Source organism: Acomys minous (genome assembly GCF_964271855.1).
Source record: "Acomys minous genome assembly, contig: scaffold_86, whole genome shotgun sequence".
In the NCBI taxonomy this organism is placed as follows: Eukaryota; Metazoa; Chordata; class Mammalia; order Rodentia; family Muridae; genus Acomys; species Acomys minous.
This window is the reverse complement of record NW_028182125.1, coordinates 93,837-114,684: the sequence shown is the minus strand read 5'-3', so window position 1 is coordinate 114,684 and position 20,848 is coordinate 93,837.

Genomic DNA, 20,848 nt, shown 5'->3' with positions numbered 1-20,848 from the left:
TTTCTTTTCTTTTCTTTTTTTTTTTTGAGACAATGTGTAACTGTGACTGGCCTGTAAGTAGACCAGGCTGGCCTCCAGTTCACAGTGATCTGCCTCTCTCTGTCTTCCATCTGCTGGTTTCTAAAGGCATGCACCACCACATCTGGCTTGAATTAAGTTTGACTAAGATCTACGTCTATGCTTGAATGATGCTCTCTCAAAGTAGCTTCTGTTCCTAGTGAACTGTACCCTACCTGGGTAATATATATAAATTGTGACAGATTAGGTGAGCCTCCAGCCAGTCAGAGTGAAACTATGAAAACATATACAGTAAATGCTGACGTCAGCCTGTCAGATTCTTCCTGTATATCATTGTCTTTTCATTTAATGTTGAGCTGTATTGTGTACATAAAGAGCTCATTGGACCAGCTTTCACTTGGAGTTTTACCTGGCCCTAGGACCTCCCATTTGTTAAAATAAATTTAATCTACCTTGGGTTTTTACTAGTTGGAATGCAACATAATTGTTTGGCTTTGTGTAGTTTATCTCCGCTTTTGCCTGACAAAGAAAGAGTTGAATAACATGACTCTGGCTCCCAAAACCTGAAGTACACAAGTTGCTGGTGGGTTTCTGATGCTCAGTGGAAAGGGATGAATGGCAGACTATGTACAATTTCTGTATTTTATAGAGCAGGGTCACTGTCAAAATCTCATTGCTACTGGAGAGAATAAGTTTATGCAATTTCCCCAATTTAATAGACTACCTCTCACTGATGGAGTAGTATCAGATCAGTTGTGTTTGCTTAGGCTAGCACTCAGCTAAAATTATGAATGCATTATCTGGAGTTTTTGTAGTTGCACTAAATGTCATGGAGAAGAAGATGCTGATGGTACATGAATCTTACAGAACTGGAGCAGGTCTTCCTTTTCTAATGTTTATATAGAGTGCTGCTTGATTCAGGGCAAAATCTAAACTTAGACAAAGTAAAGCAGTCTATGTAATCAATCCTAACAGGTTTGTTTGTCTTTGTGATAGCAAGTATTCGTTGCTATTCCAAGATGGGTTTTCACAGCCTGAGTTCCACCTCGATTTATGTGTCCAGAACCCTCAGGATGTTTCCCATGGAATTTTAAAGCACTGGGATGTACATATGTATGTGCATAACAATATAAGTCAGTCGTCAGTGAATTCTTAAGAGTAGACTTGACCAGATGATAGAAAAAAAATGCAACTTCTGGTTAGTTTTTATTTATTGTGAACCACAACTGAAAAATTGCTCAGATCAGAGTGGCTTTTATGTCTATAGGAGATTGTTTTGATTTATGATTGATATGGGAGGGCCCAGCCCGCTCTGGGTAACACCATCCCTAGGTAGGTGGATCAGAGCTATTAAACAAAGATACCATGATCTAGAAAGTAAAGCAGCAAGCAGCGTTCCTTCATGGTATCTGTTTCTAGTTCTTGCTTAAGTTACTGCTCTGTCTGTCCTTAGTGATGGAGTGTGACCTAAAAAAACCTGACCCAATTAAACTAAACCTTTCCTCCCCAAGCTATTTTGGACAAAGTAATCACAGCAAAAGGAAGCAAACTAGAACAGTGGTCAATCCCATTCATACTGGAAACTGTAAATCTAAATTAGGATATAAATAGTGATAACATATTTAGCCATGGTGGTAGTGCATATCTTTAGTCCCAGCACTCTGGCAGCAGCAGGAGGCAAATCTCTGCAAGTTCAAGGCCAGCCTGGTCTACAAAGTGAGCTTTAGGGCAGCCAAGACAACAGAGAGAAACTATGTCTTAAAATATATATATATTGCATATTTATGTAATAAAAATTAAATATTTGTAGCTGGAGAAATGGCTGCTGGCTCTTGTCCTTAACAATCAGGTTTTATTATATATTTATTTATCAAAGGTATCTTCCTTACAACCCGGGAAAAGAGGGAAAAGAGGTTAAAGAGAACAAGAATAAACCTTCCAGGAAATCAGTTCCACGGGCAAATTCCTCATAGCACCTCCTGGCCTGTAAGCAGATCCTTTACCAGATGGAAGCAATCTCCACTGCCGCAGCCTTCAGCCTTCTCTCTCATTTCTCTGCCCTTCTCCCAGTTGTCCAGTAATCCCTGGACTCTCCTCTGGCTCCCTCCTCCCATCAATGGTCGATTTATAACACAATAGTCCAGTTGGAGTCTCTGGTTCTTTTCCCAATTCCAGACCCAGGATGGCTCCTCTCAGCTCATCACAATGTCCATCTCAGTGGTTTTCCACTATATTGCAGATGTTATAAACTAAAGGAACATATGTCCAAGTTTTCTGAGACATAATAAATGTATTTCAATATACAAAATTATAAGCATTCTCATCATAGTCTGAAGGCTATTTTATTTTGTCTTGCCTCAGAAACACATTTTTTAAATATTTCTTTTATTTTAAATTATATGTATACATGTGTTTACTTTTCAGTATGTGCAGTTGCCCATAGTATATAGAATACAGTATTTTAGTGGTATCTCACTATATGACCTCAAGAATAAAGCATAGTTTTTCCATCATGAAGTGTGTATCCACAGAGCACGTGACACCATCCACATCCAAGCCATCATCTCCCTGTGTAGCCCTAAGATCCCTGACTAGGAACTCACTATGGAGCCCAAGCCACCTGGAACTTTCAGAGCTCCAGCTCTGCCCGGGAGTTCTAGGGGTTACAGGACCGCGACACCACACCTGACTAAAGAGGGGTCATAAGGGAGAAGATGGGGAAGGTCATTTTATCATTCAAATTTGTCATTTTACTCATTAGGGGTTTAAAAGCAACATTCGTGATATCTAGTGCATAATCTTAGTAAAATAGCAAACCAATAATGAGAACAAAAGAAATAACACAAAATTAACAAAACCTCAAACCAAAACAACACCCCCATTCCCAAAAAAGAAAACCGAGGTCAAAAACGTGACAAACATTTAACCTAATCAGTATTCTTTTGCTAGATATTTTTAAGGACCTATAGCCTGTTATTGGCCTTGAGCATGGGTTAGGAAGGCAGGCACTGGTTGTAAGATCCTACCAAGACAAGTGGTAGCCATACCTAAGTAGGCCTTTGTAGGTCAAGACCTCCCAAGGCCAAAGATGAGTCATATTACAGGCTTTTGTTCAAAATCTTTGGAATTCACTTTAGTCATCTCCATTAGAGAATCCTTGATATCCTATCAGGACAGGTGCTAATTTACACTCTCAGAGTCCTCCTGGAGGCCAGCAGCTCTGCATGTGCACACCTCAGCCCTTCTCTGAGCCTTCCTAGTACATCCTCAGCCAGAAAGGAATCGAAGTCTGTGTGGAAATGCACCTCCAGTGTCTATCTGGGCCAAGGCATTTCCTCTGCTCAAATCTGTCCACTGCAAAGGAGATAAATGTTTGAAAGTTCACCTTCTTGATGTAGAGCATCTGCCTGTCCAAAGACATTGACGGTGACTCAAACATTCTCTGTGAATGCTTTCTCAGGACCGGTCACTTCAGTCCAGGCTGTGACGCTCCACACTTGTCTCCTTACTGAAGAACAAATGACTAAGATGAGGAGAGAGGGATTGTTGTCATCACTGCCCTGCACTATCAGCAACGTTGTGTGTGACATGGAGTCAGCTTCAGCACTGAGCTGGAGACAGAATCCTATGCTATGTGTGTGGTTGATGGTTGCCTCACTGCTGAGTTCTCAGCTAACAGGAAGTGCCTTTTTTGAGGAGGCCTTGATCCTAGAGTAAAGACCTTGAGGAATTCATGTTGCCTGTGGCTTCCTTGGGCCTCCTTAGGTCTCTCAAGCAGTGTTGTAAGACAAGGAAAGACAATCAGACCCAGAAGCAGCATGGCTGGGCCACTGGGTAGAGAAATATCAGTGCCTATTCTCTCATAGGAAACTCATGTCAAGGAAGAAAGCCCGTCTCATGAATGCATGGTTGCTAAGGATGAGACTCGACAGTTGTTTACTTACCTGGCACACTCAGTGTTCCTGCTGCAGCAGCTCTGTCTGCAGGAGGCTCTGGTCCCTGGGCTGTCGCCTGGTTAAGCTCATGCTGGACTTTTTTACACCTAAAGCAGGAAGGTATCTGGGACACTGCTATGGTGGGAACCTGCCATGTCAGCTGTTTAGCTGTCACCATGCCTATTCAACTGGACCATTCATCATGACTTATCTGCTGAAGTCATTCCCTGCATTCCCAAGGGAGAAGGGTCAGAGAGGACCTGGGTCTGGATTTCTTAGCCTTTTAACTGCTAGATGCTGAACTGAGAAGGGCCCATCATGCAGGGCTAGAAAAAACATTGCATTTCTTCACTCGGGTAGTCTCAACAGAGACTTTACAGGGAAGAAGGCCTGGGCAGCTATATTACAGACACTGAGAACCATGCCTTCTGCTGGAAGCTACAGAAGGACATGGAAGAAGGCAGGTTTAGCTGTTTGCCTGCATGCTCTTGCCTTGCTAGCAGTCTAGTCCTTCACTGGCATTAGAGCATACTTCTTTGGGATTCCACCCCATACTAAAGATGAGCTGAGACATCCATCCTCATGGACTGAGGAACTACTGAATTCTTGGACTTTCCATTCATAGCCAGCCATTGTTGAATTAGCTGTCACAGCCTGTAAGTCATTCTAGTACACACACACACACACACACACACACACACACACACACACACACACACTCACACATACTCACACAAAAGAAATAGGAATCCTGAATTCTCTCTGTGACATCTTACTGCAATACGGCATGCTTGTTTTTGTGCACACATGTACTCATATGTTCAGGCACATTGTGTGTGTGTGTGTGTGTGTGTGTGTGTGTGTGTGTGCGCGCGCGCGCACATGCACCACTCCAATGAGTACACAGTCTTCTAATGAACGACAACAGGATGGATTGGATGAAAGACTGCATGACCCAATGAAGCAAAAAGAGATGGTCACCCAGCAGCAAAAGGACTTGGCAGACAAGATGCAGCATTATTTGGTGCCTCTGAGATGAGCTAGGACCCAGGCTGTGAGAAGGGATGGAGGGCACCTGTATCTCTGCCCTTTTTGGGGTTTATGGCCATCTGCATTGTTCTCAGGCACAGCAAGGGAAAGAAAACCTCAGAGTACTGTGCTGGTTCAGTCACCAAGAACTTCTGTCCAGGCAATAATATTTGATCCTTAGTGTTTCTGTGAATTGTGTACCCTTCCTCCCTTCTGAGCTATCTGGGATGATTTGAGTACTTCATTCCTTAAGTCTCCCCACAAATCCTCCTAGTCCTAAACTGAGCAGGGGGAAGGAACATCACTTGTGGAAGACAGTTAGTCCCCTGGCACTTTATTTCCTCCATGTACGTCACATTAGTGGTGAGTTCCTCCCCTTGGGCAGATTTGCATGCAGCACACTCCTGCTGATGACAGGATCTCTGCAGTGTGCATCTGTTTCCTGTGAGATTGTTTCTTCTGTTATAAGCAGGTTTAGGGGTTGACATGTTGAGTCCAAGCAGGTTTCTACACTATAGGAATCATCAAAGCCTTCATTGCAGTCCTGGGCAGTCTCCCTAAAGTACCTCCATATAGGTGATTAAGTTGGCCACATCTCTCCTAAACTGTGACTCAGACATTGAAAACACTTAATTTTTTTTCAAACTAATGCAACTGGACTATTGGAAAAATGTGTTGTTCATTTTTTTATAGTCCACCACAGAGTGCAGTTTTCAGTTCATCTTTTAGCTGTTTTTTTTTTTTAATGAGAAAAAAAATCCAGGCCCAGGTGGTCTCTGGTGTGGGCTCAACAGCTGACATAGCAGGCTCTCACCAGACCTGTGTTCCTTCCTCTCCTAGGTCTGAAATACGTCAGTATGGGCCAGAAGAGGCCTCAGCCCAGGACAAGAGCTCCCTGCAGGCAGAGCTGCTGCAGCAGGAGCACTGAGTGTGCCAGGCAAGTGAGCCGCCATCCCATCCCATCCTCAGCAGCTATGGCAAGCCTGAGTGGGTGTTCTTTCTTGACTTCTGCGTTCTATGTGGAAACGTAACCTGATTTTGTCCACCCTGTAGCCCAATTAGGACACTTCTGGGTGTGATTGCCTTTCCTTCTCTGACAGCATCCTTGAGAGAACTGAGGAGGCCAAAGAAAGCCAAAGACATCTTGAACACATTCCCTGTGCTAGAATCAAGGCCTCCTCAGAAAAAGATACCCACTTTGAAGTGTGAACTCACCAATGAGGCAAATACCAACTGACCGCCAGGTGATACAGCCCCAGTCTGATCCAACTGTGTGTTGTCTCCCAAATCCAGGAGAAAAGAAACCATCAAAAATAAGCTGGAGATACAGAAAACCCAGATGAGGATTGCCTAGAATCCTGACAGCCACCGTCAAGTGGTCCCATTGAGGGACACAACATGGAGGATATGTAGATCAGCAAGGATTACTCCATCAGGGGCTTTAGGAAGCTGACTGAGCCCTCAGCCCTCCATCTTTGGTGCAAAATATGACACAGAAAATTATGTTGGTTCCACACGGTTATCCAGACAGACAATATCACAAAGCATCGTATTCTGTCTCGAGTACAGTGTTGAAGCTACTCCATATCACACATGTGTGATGCTGAAGTTAGTGCTCCTCAGAGATGATGGCAGTGCCTCATCCTTGTGCTATTCATTTGTTCTTCCATAGGGAAAAGACTGGGGACTCTTCAGTTTCACAGCCTGGACTGAAATAACTGGTCCTGAGCGTGGGTTTATAGAGGACATCTGAGTCATCTTAGATATTTTTAGCGGGGAGAGAGATGACCGTCCTGCATTTGTTTGCTCTCCAGTGAGCATTCGCAGGCCTATGTTGTGTGAAAGAATCACATACTGCCCAACACATTGCAGAATCAGGCTGCTTTGGACTTTATTCTTTTTCACAGGTCAAAAGCTGTGCATCACAGGCTTTGTAAATTACACCAGCAGTGGATGAGAATTCATCAAGAAGCCTCCCTTTGGGCCACAAGGAGTGCTCTAGGAACTACCACACAATGACAGCTCATGCCCAGTAGGGACTAACGAACAATTGCCTGTGATATTTCAGATAACGTGATACTTAAGAGCCATGTCGTGTGTTGTTGGATAATGTGAAATCAGCTAAAAATTATGCATATAAAAGATGTCATTCTAAAATTATCGAGTGGTAGTGTGGCAATCTACATCCAGCACAAGGAGGTTGGCTCCCAGTCACGTAGATTCTGATCACATCCAGCTTGGTATGAAGGAAACCTAGATGGGAATCACTTGTGCCTTTTGTGACACTACAAAAACTAGGTAGTAACAATATGTCCATTTGGGAGGATGGCCTGAGCTGCCACCAGCGCTGGCCTGTAGCTGATAAGGCTTGGACATGATCCTCAGATGGCCAAAATAGCAAGATCAAAGATAAAAATTTGAGTTTTCAGAAAAATCAGTACTTGCTGAGGCTTTGGGGAAACAAAAATGGAGGGCCACACAAATTATTCACCATGCACCCCCAAATCCCAGAGGAGAGAATAATGGTGGATATTTTGTAGTTAATCTTTTCCACAGGTGTGTCAGCAAATGGTATAAATTGGGGATGATGAACCATGCTAAAGAAGCATGTAGGCAGAGCTGCATGGTGGCGCACGCCTTTAATCCCAGCACTTGGGAGGCAGAGGCAGGCGGATCTCTGTGAGTTCGAGGCCAGCCTGGTCTACGAAGTGAGTCCAGGACAGCCAGGGATACACATAGAGAAACCCTGTCTCGAAAAACTAAGAACAAAACAAAACAACAAAAAACAACAACAACAAAAGAAGCATGTAGATAGGGGAAGTCATGCTATCTTTGAACATGTGCACTCCTAAAACATGGAGCATGATGTGATGCTTCCTCTCTGTGTGTGGCATCCAGGAGATGAAGTGAGTCCTCCACAAGTAAGTCAAAACCAATGTCACAGAGAGGATTCAGCATTCCTGTTTCTCTCTTGATAATGATGCATTCTGTTAATGATGCATTCTAACAATGTAAAACTTAAGAGGAAAAACCTGAAAGCAGTAACAAGTGAATCCCAGTGTAAAGAGGCATTTCATAGATTTCTACTGGCTCAATTTAGACCCTGTGTGGCTGCAGTTGCTCAGTTCTCAACATTGTGGGATTGGGTCAGGTCATTATTGAACATAACTGTTGGGGGATGGTTTGGTGTATTTTGATGCTAATTACTGCTTTCTGTCTCTGTGATTTACCTTTTGCTCAATAAAAAGCCATCCCACCTGGACAGGGCAGGAGATAGGTGGGGCCAAGAGAAAGAAAGGAATCCTGGGAAGAAGAAGGACCACCACCAGGAGAAAAGAGAAGGAGAAAGACCTGAAGCGAAGAGAGGAAGGCCGCCATGGATTAGCTGGAGGAAAAACACATGGCTGGTGGTGTGGATGGAGAATCCAGCCCAGATGAAAAACATTAACAAGTATATGGGAGGTAGCTTGATAGAGGTTATTACACACAGATGGCATGGGATTGAAGCAGGGATCTCATGCCTGCCCCATTATGTGAGGTAGTTTAGAGGATTAAAGTCTGCCCTGCCCCTGGTTAACTAAGGCTACCTTAAAATAGAACAAGTGTCTGTGTCTTGATTGATTGCTAACTGGGCCTATAGGTAATACAGATCATTTTAAAAACAATACATAATAGTGTAGGAACAGTAAGAACTTTGACAATTCTGCAAGCTGTGAACCCAAGAACCTTCACTGCCAGCAACTTACTGTCAAAAGCACAGACTTGAGACCAGATAAACATTAGCTGCATAGGACTAAGCAGCTAGTTCATAGCCAAGGGAGAGACACTATATCCAGAGAGTGCTGCTGTGTGCCGGATGTGTAAGTGAAAGGAGTAGTGTTTGTGTCCTTATGTTGTAGGGAGCTAGGTGGGAGGCAGACAGATGGGCAGCTGCACGCCATGTTTGATGGATGCAAAGTCAGCCAACACAGTACGTCCTCATTAAAGTTGGTATCTATCATTGTTTAAGATGTTCCATGAGCAAGTGAACAGAAATATATGCAACACACACACACAAATCCACACATGCCCATTCACACACACACACTCACTTCCACATACAAGCACCCATACCCATAAACACTTACACAAGCTTTCACCCCCTATACATATATGTAACATGGACACACACACACATGCTCTACCATACCTGAAAGCATGCATGCACACAAACATTCATATGGACACTACTGTGTAAACAAGGGCCTGCACACATGCCTAAGCATGCACAAACACACAAATCACACACACACACACACACACACACATACACACAACCATACATATATCACAGAGAGAATTACTGTGTTGCAACACCTTTTCTGCTGCATGAGAAAGTAGTAGAACCCTACCTGCTGTGTACCAGGCTCTTAGACTCAGCCAGGGTTTGCTTCCCTGGCCTCTACCTATTTCCTTTTCCAGGATTTTTTTTTCCCATCCCAAGAGTCAAGATCCTATAAGGAGCTTACAACCTCTGCATGGATAAGCTGGACCACACAAGACCAAATCCCAAGGAGGGCTCCAAGCAAAGCTGCCAGCTAGCTCAAAGTTGACCCATTATAGTCTCATTTAACCTACACTGGCTTCTGTAATGAAGAACTTGGGAGCACTGGAGGAAGACAGTGAGTGACCCATGGACACTACCTAGGAACTTTTCATCAGAAAACAGTTCATAGAATATGAAAACAGCACCCAGGTCAGACAGTAGGAGTCTAGTGAAGTCACCTGCAGTGCTTTTCTGAAATGCATTATTCTGTACAACTATGACTGTGACACGGGGTTTCATTATGTAGCCCAGGCTTGCCTGGAACTCAAAATGATTCCTCTGTTTCAGCTCCCTGGTGTTTGGACTGCAGGTGTAAGGCACCATGCCCAGCTCACTACTGTCTAATGCTCTTTGGAGGAGCATTGCCTTGACGGTCTCCTCTGTTAATTCACCTTTCAGAGAGTTTGTGGCCCTGACTGACACTGGTTTTCTGGCCGGCGTCCAGGATTCTGGAGCGCTGATTTTCAAAGCTGTTATCTCTCTCCCACGTCCCATGCTCATCGAGTAGTCAGAGAAGACAGATAGGAAGGAGTTCCTTGTCCTAGATTCTGACCCTATTGTCCTGATTCCTGCTGCATCCGACTTGTCTGCTGGCAAGCTTGCTGTGTCTGTCCCAAGGAGAGAAGATCACATCTGTCACAGATCTCGTGAGCTAAGAAAAGCTATCGACCCAGCCTTCTGGAAGCCTCACAATGAAAGTGGGTGCCATTTATTGGCAGGGGTGTTACAAAAAACAGATTTGAGAGAGCATTCTGCCTGGGTTCTGGGCCTTGTACTAGCATTGTCACTCTTTGAAGTATATTTTTATTCCATTTATTTATTGAGATACACGCGCGCGCACGCGCACACACACACACACACACACAGAGAGAGAGAGAGAGAGAGAGAGAGAGAGAGAGAGAGCGCTATGCCTGTGCACATGCACACTTGCATGGCCCACATATGGAGCTCAGATGTGGGTCTAGGGACTGAATTCAGGTCACCAGTTTAGTGGCAAGCATCTGAGCCATCTTGCTAGCCCATTTTGTAATTTTAATTAATTTTCTTTTGAGACAAGGTCTCACTCTTGTAGTCCAGACTGACTGACCCGCCCACGTGTGGCTAGTTTTTTACTTGAGCCGTGTTCATTTTCTCTCTTTTCACGGTGTGAGTCCTGGGAACGGAGCTCTGGTCAGGTTCGGAGACAACCGCCTTTACTCACTGAGCCTTCTAGCAGGTTTTTTGTTGTTGTTGTTGTTGTTGTTGTTGTTGTTGTTGTTAGATAAGGTTCTACTCTGTAGCCTAGGCCTAGAACCCACAGTGATGCTCCAGCCCCAGCTTCCTGAGTGCCGGGGTTACAGATACCACTAGTGCCTTCAGAGGTTAAAAGAGAGCATCAGATGCCATGGAGCTGGAGTTACAAGCAGTTGTGAGGCACTTGGTGGGGAAGAGCAATAAGCATCCTTAGCTTCTAAGACATCTCTCCAACCCCTTCGCTTTGCGCAAACAAACTGGCTTAGTGACAGGGTATCATATAGCTAAGCCTGGCCGCAAACCCCCTATATGCCTCAGACTGTCCTGGGACTTGTGATCCCTTTGGCTCCACCTCCCCAGAACTGGGGCTACAGGCGTGTGTGCCACCATGCCTCTTTTCATTGTTTTCATTCTTTTCCCTCTCAGCTCTTTCTCATCAGAGAATCCTGAGAAACATCTGTTGCTCCTCGGGATCCCTGCTGCCATGGCCTCGGCGGCCTCAGCTTCTGGCGTGGAGCGCCGCTGGCACCTGCCCGTGTAGGCCCTGCTCTTCCAGCATTTAAGGCGCACAGCCTGCGCCCTGCAGCTCAGGGCGGTTGAGAGTCACTGCCAGCAGCGCGGTGCACTGAGCAGGATGGGCTGCAAGACCGAGGAGAAGGTACAGAGCGCCAGGACACAGAGGTCTGCTTTATAGGCTGCAGAGGACACCAGATGGACAACAGTTGGGGGCTGGCACGGAGACCAGGGTGTGCGCGGGGTGGGGGGCGGGGTGCGGGAAGGGGGTAGGCGTGCTCTGTTGACCCATTCAGCCCCAGACAAACTACAGCTGAACCCGGTGTCCCAGCAGGTAGGTGACTAGCGTGTCCGTGGCAGGTGGCCTTAAGTGTGTGGTCGAGGACTGGACTCTTGACCACTCTGAGCCTTGAGCTAAGGCTTTTGGCTCACTATCTCTGAGTGGTCTACCGCCTCGCAGCAACAGCATTACCTAAGACCTTAGGCTGGTGGAAGCCTAAACTCCCAGGTGCGCTCCAAGGGTTGTTAGACACAGTCTGCCCCTTAATGAGTTTTGCCTCGCATCACTGCGCCCTTTAGAGCCCGGGAAGCGGGGGTGGGGTGGGGTAGGGGTGGGGGTGGTGTCAAGGCCTCCTGCGGGGCTTCAGAATGGTGCCTGGGCTGCCCTTAGGGTGGATGGGAGGGGCCAAAGAGGGAGGCAATCTGTAGTCTTCTGCAGCTCTCTCCGCCCTTCCTGTCCCTCCCCCAGGGGCCTAAAGCTGGGTTAGGGCCAAAGAGAAACTCTGCCCCCTTGAGGGCCCCCTTGAGGGCCCTGTCCACAGAGGGCAGCAGGAGGCCCCAAGAAGGGAACAGGGACCCTGGAGTCCTAGTCCTTTGTCCTATTACTCTCTGCCAATCACTCCACCCAGGGTGGGGGTGGCCCCCCATTGAACCTGATCATTCCCAGTTGCGAAAATGACTAGTTTTGCAATGAACTCCAGCTCTTCAGTCTTTCGATCAGCTCTGTCTATCTGTCCGGAGCTTTGTCAATCTGTCTCTTTTCTCTTTGAACCGTCTTCTGCACTTTCAATGACTTCTTTTTAGTCTTTGTATTTTTTTTTTCCTCCCCAGACCCTTTTGGAGGCAGGGTCTAGTCGTGTCCCGGCCCGCGGGGAAAAATCAAATCAAGGTTCACCTGAAAGAGGGAGTGGGGATTGAAAGTAGGATACAGAGACGCAAAAAAAATAACAAATCAAGTCAGGAAATTTCTGATCAAGATTTTCTTTAATGCAGACGAGTACGACTTTATATAGTAAGGTCAATAGATTCTATTCTGATCTCTCTCTCCCTAGCTCCCAAGGCAAGAAGAACACAATAACCTGAATAGCTCTCTGTAAGAGCTTCCTATTACTGAGTAGCTCTCTGAAAGGGTTTCCTTAACCCTCTAGGTGTTTGTCAGTAGGGACTTCCCTACTTCTTTCAAAGGTAAATAATCCAAGGATGGCCTGGAACATAAAGCCCTCCTCTGGCAGAGCTCAGCAGCTGGAAGGTCACAGTGTGCAGCCTAATCACGGGCTTTTTGATATGGCAGAATTTAGCATGGCTCCCCATATATTCCCCTTCTAAAATAAAATGATGGAGAGCCTGTCTTAGGTTGGCGAGTAGGCACTTATCATTGGCATATGAATGCCATCATTCATAGCTTGTCTTAGGACCGATAAGGCTCAGACTCACTCTTACCCATCTCTGGCTTGCCTCCATATCAACACACGAAGAAGGGCAGTGTCTTTGATCTCTATGCCGTGTGCTTGTGCTTGTATTGCTGCGATTGCTGAGACACGAGCTGTGTTAGAAAGGACAGAAGGCACAGGCTATAATCTTGAGCCCTGCCATCCCCGCCAAGGATAATCCATGCTGTAGATTACTGTTAATTCTAAAGAGATTATATCAAATGTGAATCTAGCTGCATCCTACTTACAAGGAGTCTAGGGAAGTCATCTCAAATCATTGATCTCTAAGTTAAGGCATAAACAATATTAGTAAAGCAATGGCAAAAACAATAGTAGATACAAGAATAATAACAGAATTATAACAGAGATTTTATCACTCAACAGCACACCACAAGTCCCTTTTTACCTGCAGATGAAACTGACCCTAACACTTAGGGTGGAAAAGTACTTATAAAGCTTAAAATCTGTGTTTCTGGAAGGAAAATATTTTCAGAGGAGTCCCTGCAAAGCACCAACTCCAAAGTTTAGTCAGGTCTGTAAGGAGGATGCCTCATAGCCATCAGAACACTCGAGTTCCCCTTTTCTTCTCAAACACAGGGATATCAGGCAGTGAGTGTTGTTGAACATATGTTATCCCAAGAAGCAGGTTGAAGAAGAGAAGGATCAGGAATAAGTGTCCAATGAAGCTTCCCCTCTGACCTCAAGATCATCGGGAAACTCATCCATGTCAGCATCCATTTGATGCACAAGCCTCTCAGGTAGCCAGCGTGCAGCGTTATGTTCCTGTGAGAAAACAAAAACAGAGCCTTGACCCCATATTAATACAGGGTCGGGTCCATTCCACTGTCCAGTTAAAGGATCCTTCCACGTCACTCTAGTGAAGGATGACTGAGTATTGCTGTGCCAGAACTGATCGGCTGCAGAATTTCCTTTGGCATCAAGCAAAAATTTAAAATAATGAGAACATGACTCGAAGCATTTTTAGGTGATTAGGGGTAAAGTTCCCCCTTCTTTACTTTTTGTAAATAGATTTTTGTGGTAGAATGAGCCCATTCCACCATATTTTGTCCTTGAGGATTATAAGTAGTACCTGTAATATGCTTTATGGAAAAAGAGTCACAAAATTTTGAAAAGCTTTGTTGACATACCCTGAGTCATTATCTGTCTATACATTAAGTGAACAAAAGGCATAATGTTGGAAAACAGTAGCTACTGCCTGTAGCTCAGCAATTTGAGCAGACTTAGCAGTAGTAGGAATAACATATGTCTGTCCTTTTACCACGCAATTAGCTCTTCCATTAGAAGACCCATCAGTAAAAGTCAGCAAACCATCTCTCAAAGGCTGAAATTGAGTTATCTTAGGAAAAATAACTGGATTTTTATTTAAAAAGTGGAGAAGCTTATCAGAGGGAAAATGGTTATCTATATACTCACAAAATTGTGTACAAGCCAATGGCCAATTGTCTGTGTTAGCAGACAGCCAATTCTGTTGTTTCTTAGAATATGGTTGAATAATAAAATAAGGTTCTTTACCAAAATACTTTCTTTCTTGTATTTGACCTATATGAATCAACTTTGTAACAGCCAAATATTAAGATACTATTACTTTATTGGGAGAAGATGACAAATGTTCCCACAAGTTTTAAGTCTCAGGTAAGTTAAAAAATTTACATCTCTGTAAGTAATTTAGCTTATTAGTATATTACACCCTGTGGAGATCAGGTGGGAACTCAAGAGTTCCACCTGTGTTAATCCCCAAGTGCTGAGATTAAAGGTGTGCACCAACACGCCTTGTTTAATTATTTTATCTCAATTTTTTTTTTTACCAAATTTATCTTATATTTTAAAATTATCCACTTCCTCAATCTAAACATGCTTTGCTTAAGGTATTTTAATCGGTAGGGGCAAGGTAGGCATTCATTAATGCATCAACCATTGCTATGGTAAATGGAGTCTTGGGTCCATACTGAGCACAAGCAGTCTTTAATTATTTCAGTTCTATTCCATTTTATAGGGGCATACTGTTTGACTCAGCTGTCTTGAAAATCTAGCATTCCTACAACCGGAGAAGTGAGCTCACTGCTCATCTCTTGTCCTTTGTTTCTTGCTCTTGGTATTCCAGTCTCTAATGGGGACATACTCTGGGGGCTATTTACTAGACTGAAAGCCTTCTCTCTCTGTCCTCAATGACTATTCTCAACATCACCATCAATCCTTATTCTTTCTAATTCTCTCTCTAATTGTTTCTGTCTCTTAGCTAAGCTAACTTCTTTCTCCAGGGTCTGAACCTGTCCCCAAAGTTTTTCAATGGGATCCTGTTGCTCTGGGGGTGCTGTAGACAAAGGCCGCCAGTCATGCTCCTGAGAGCGAGCAGCTTCCCTTTCTATATCTTCCTTATCGCTATTCATGGATTCTTTTATATCTCCTTCCAAGACATTTTTAGCTTGTGATAATAAATCTCTCATTTTGTTACTCTCATGTCTGGGATTAAGAACGTCCCTGATCAAAACCCGAAGGGAAAAAACACAGCAGATATCTCTTCAGATCCATTAGTAACATAGTGACCCTGTAATTTTTTATCAACTTTATCCCAAGGTTTTAAACTAACCACTTTTTTTCAAGAAACCATGGACATACTTTATCGACAAAATCTAAAAGTTCATCCAACTTTCTTTATTTACCCGTATTCTTTTAGTTTGAAACTTATTTTTAAATATCTCTTTGAATAAATCTTTATTATCGTTCTGTCCCATATTTGTGTTGTTTACCTTGTTGTTCCTTTGCGAAGCGGGCGACTTTGGGGCAAACGGTCCACTTGTCTTTTATTTATCTTTTTATGTAACGTTTCTTACATAATCCCTTGTTTTTAGCCCCACGTTGGGTGCCAAATGTCATGTCCCGGCCCATGGGTAAAAGTGAATCAGGGTTCTTCTGAAAGAGGGAGTGGGGATTGAAAGTAAGATACTGAGATGCGAAAAATAACAAGTCAAGTCAGGAAATTTCTGATCAAGATTTTCTTTAATGCAGACGAGTACGACTTTATATAGTAAGGTCAATAGATTCTATTCTGATCTCTCTCTCCCTAGCTCCCAAGGCAAGAAGAACACAATAACCTCAATAGCTCTCTGTAAGAGCTTCCTATTACTGAGTAGCTCTCTGAAAGGGTTTCCTAAACCCTCCAGGTGTTTGTCAGTAGAGACTTCTCTACTTCTTTCAAAGGTAAATAGTCCAAGGATGGCCTGGAACACAAAGCCCTCCTCTGACAGAGCTCAGCAGCTGGAAGGTCACAGTGTGCAGCCTAATCACGGGCTTTTTGACATGGCAGAATTTAGCATGGCTCCCCAAAGGTCTTGTGGAGCCCAGGCTGGCCTTACACTAGTAATCCAGTGGCCTCTCCCTCCCAAGTGCTGAGATAAATGGCATGCCCCTTTACACCAGACAGGATTTTTTTTTTTTTTTGGTTTTTCGAGACAGGGTCTCTCTGTGTTAGCCTTGGCTGTCCCGGATTCGCTTTGTAGACCAGGCTGGCCTCGAACTCACAGTGATCTGCCTGCCTTTGCCTCCCGAGTGCTGGGATTAAAGGCGTGTGCCACCACACCCGGCTCAGACAGAATTTTTTAATTTAGTTTTTGAGAGAAGGTCTTGAAGGAGAGATGAACTTTTTTTTTTTTTTTTAATATGATCCCAAGTGTGGGATCGGAATGGTCTTGTGAGAACAGATGAGATTAATCCACCAGAAGACAAACCACCTCATGTGAGTGCTTGATTGTTGTCAGCTGAAAAGATCCCGTGAACAGACTCTGGGAGGAGATATATGAATGAGTCCAAAAACTGGAGCTGGGCCTTTGGAGACTTGGGATAGTTTTGGCTGTTCATCGCTGCACTTCTAGATGCTCCTAGAGAGAACTGCTCAAGGGAAGGTTTTGGGGCTCTGTGCTCCTGCTGAAGTTCCGGGTTCTGGTTACTCCAGGTTCCAGCAAAAGAAATCCTGCTGGCAATGCCAGGAGAATCATTCCTCGGAACTGATATTTTTAAGGTTTTGTTATTCCTTAATCCTCTTTTCCTATTGTTTCTGTTAATTGGGTTATAAGGGACGTACGGCGGTTAATAAGTTTGTAATAAAATATATTGGTTAAGAAAATTGAACCTACACGGTCTCAATATGTAGCCCAGGTTGGCCCCAATACCTAAGTTTTCCTTAGCCTCCCCAATGATGAAATAGTAGGCATAGCCTGCCATACTTTCTAGTGGCTTCTCGATGGCTACAAAGTCCTTTACCTTTGTTGCATCAAATAGCCTGGCATGTCTTCCCTGGACCTGTGTGGGCTTGCTGGGGTCAGTTGTTCATGATGCCTGTTAGCAGGACAGTGGCTGCTTTTTGGCTAAGTTTCTATCTGTACCTATCCCTCCTGGTTGCAGCTTTTGCTTAATTTCCAATGTTGGTGTCAAGTCCTGAGCACCCAGTCCACCCACGAAGGCTGGTAAGACCCCTGGGGGATGGGGCTCCAGGATAGAAGCTCAAGGACCGCAAGGGTCAGACCACAATAGTGACTCACCCAGAGCGTTTTCACTTCCTGCTGTGCCTCAGGAAGGCCCTGGGGTCCAGGCTGAGCTATGAAATGAAGCATCCCCACATTACAGGGGTGGACCCTGAGGCTCAGAGAGGAGTGATGGGAGTCGGATGGATCTTAGGAGGCTAGGGGTCCAGAGGGATGGCTCAGTGCTTGTGAGTCCTGCCCCTTCTTCCAGAGGACCCAGATTTGATTCCCAGTACCAACATGACATTTCACAACCATCGGAAATCTCAGAACCATGAGATCCTATATCTTCTTCTGGCCTCTGTGGGCAGCTGCGTGCATGTGGCACACAGACACATGCAGGCAAGACACCCATACATATAAAAAATTTTAAATGTTTTTCTTAATTAAAAAAATAGAGAAGAGTAGTGGCGCATGCCTTTAATCCCAGCACTTGGGAGGCGGGTTGCTGTGAGTTCGAGTCCACCCTGGTCTACAATACAAAGCGAATCCAGGACAGCTAAGCTAAGGCTACACACAAAGAAACCCTGTCTTGAAAAACCAAAACACACACACACACACACACACACACACATCTTGCTGGGTGTGGTGGCACACAACTTTAATCAGGAAGCAAGGCAAGTGGATCTTTGTGAGTTTAAGGCCAGCCTGGTCTACAAAGCGAGTCTAGGACAGCCAGGACTACATAGAGAGACCCTGTCACATACGTGCACACACACGCACAAAACGCACAAGCATGACTGGCTTTCTTCACATGCCTTCTAGCCTTCCCCCCTGTGCGCCCCCCCCCCCCCCGTGCCGCCTTGTGCAGTGTGCTAAGCAGGTGCAATGAAGACTAACTGGGAGGCAGGCCAAGGCTTAGCCTGGCACGCAGCAGGCAAGCCTCCCCGGATTGGAGGAAGGCTTCTTGGGTGGGGAAGTTTGGCAGGAGTTCCCCCAATCAAAGCCAAGAGCTTATGGGAAGTTGAGCTCCAGAAAGCCCAGGATGTAGGGTTAGTGCTGAGTGGGGTGGCCTGTGGCAGTGAAGGTGGCCAAGCCTTTATGAGAGCTCCTCAGGCTTGGGGCAAGGTCTCGATGGTTAAGACCTCCTAGTACCTCTGGCACACAGATCCAAGGAGCTGATGAGCTCTGTGTTCTGTGGCTTGACTGACCGGGCACTGTAGACGCGGTGAAGAGGGTAGGTCACTACTATCTCAGGACTGGCTAATATCCTGGGAATAGGAGCTGGGGATGTAGCTCAATGTGTGAAACCCTGGCTTCTATCCCCTGGCTTCTATCCCTAGCACCACATAAACTGGGCATGGTGGCAGATGCCTCTAACCCCAGATCTTGGAGGGTAAGGTAGGAAGTTCAGGAGCTCAGGCTCATCCACAGCTACCATGAGTTCAAGGCCATCTTAGTCTATATAAAAAGTCTCAGGCCAGAGAGGGCTACACAGTGAGACCCTGCTTCAAAAAAACAAAACGAAACAAAACCAAAAACAAAACATGCAACAACAACAAAAACTTCATGCCTCCACATAGGCTCCCTTATTTTATGTCCCAATGCTTTAAGTAATAAATATATAACAATGTAATTTTAAAGAACTTAGCAAACATTTGTGTGCGCACTGCACTTCGGTCTGAGCCCCTTTGGTCTTGCTCAGTTCACAGATAGATTGCGTGGCCTTGCCAGTGACTTGGTCTTTCTGGCTCAGTGTAAGGTAGGTCCAATATTGGCTTCTGTGTTGTCTAAGTTTGTTCTACTAAGTTGAAAGGTTGAGTGTACTAAAGGGTCCAATGACCTGAGTGGCAGGTGGTGCACCCTCAAATGGGCAAGTAAGGCTTAGGACTTATTTTTACAAGGCAGGGTTTCTCTGTGTAACAGCCCTGGCTGTCCTGGAACTCACTCTGTAGACCAGGCTGGCCTCAAATCCAGAGATCCGTCTACTTCTGCCTCCCAAGTGCTGGGAATAAACGTGTGTGCCACCACTGCCCAGCAAGACGTAGAATTAAAGTTGTGATTTAAAGTTGCCACTGCCTGTGGTTCACTGAAAGAAGCAAAGGAGTTTGTGAGGACAACAGACATATTGCTTGCTTTGGTGGACAGGAGCAGGGACATGTAGCCCACAGCTAGCCTTGGAACCTCTGTTATCAAGGAGGGAAAACTCTGTTCTCTGCTGAGCTAGGATGAAGGATAATGGCCACTGAGAGAGAAGCTACAGGGAGCCAGATTTCCATTTCTTGTTTGGAAGTGGTTGAAAAAAAAAGAGGGTAGTGAGTTCTTCATTACTAGAGGGGTTCAAACAGAGGCCAGATGCCATTTAAGTAGGAACAGTAGAGGAGACACAAGCCCCTAATAGCAAGCATTTACAAGTACATTATGGGAATGTAGTTCTTCTGATCGTTTGCACTTTTAAGACTAAATTTCAAAATTTAGAAAGGTAGGAAGAAATTTGGAAATTGCTCTCAAACTCACTGCTAAGAAAAGGCCTCTACAAAGTACACTGGATGAAATTCTCAAAGGATTATGAAGATATTTAAAAACAACAACAAATTTAGCCGGGCATGGTGGTGCACACCTGTAATCCCAGCACTCAGGAGGCAGAGGCAGATGGCTCTCTGTGAGTTCGAGGCCAGCCTGGTCTACAAAGTGAGTCCAGGACAGCCAGCATTTGTTACACAGAGAAACGCTGTCTGAAAAAACCAAAATTAACTAATTAATTGATCGATTAAAAAACTAAAAAACAAACTTAAGCTAAGGGTGTGTGCATACCTTTAATCCCAGCACTCCGGAGACAGAGGCAGATGGCTCTCTGTGACTTTGAGGCCAGCCTGGTCTAGAGTTCCAGAACACCCAGAGCTACACGGGGAAACTTTGTCTGAAAAAACCAAAACCAAAACCAAGCCAAAAAAAAAAAAAGTAAAAGGAAATAGCCTGAGTTATATATCATATAAATGACAGTGACTATATAAATCTAGTAATGTTTGCTTGGTTGGCTGCTTTTTTAGATTTGTGTGTGGTGTGTGTGTGTGAGAGAGAGAGAGAGAGAGAGAGAGTGTGTGTGTGTGTGTGTGTGTGAGAGAGAGAGAGAGAGAGAGAGAGAGAGAGAGAGAGAGAGAGAGGGAGAGAGGGAGAGAGGGGGAGAGGGGGAGGGAGAAAGAGAATGCATGCCATGCCACATGTGTGCCAGCACCCTGCACACACATCTGTCAGATCCCCAGCTGTAGTTACAGAAGATTGTGAGTTGCCCAACATGGGTCCTGGAAACTGAACTCCAGTTCTCTGGACAGCCAGTAAATGTGCTTA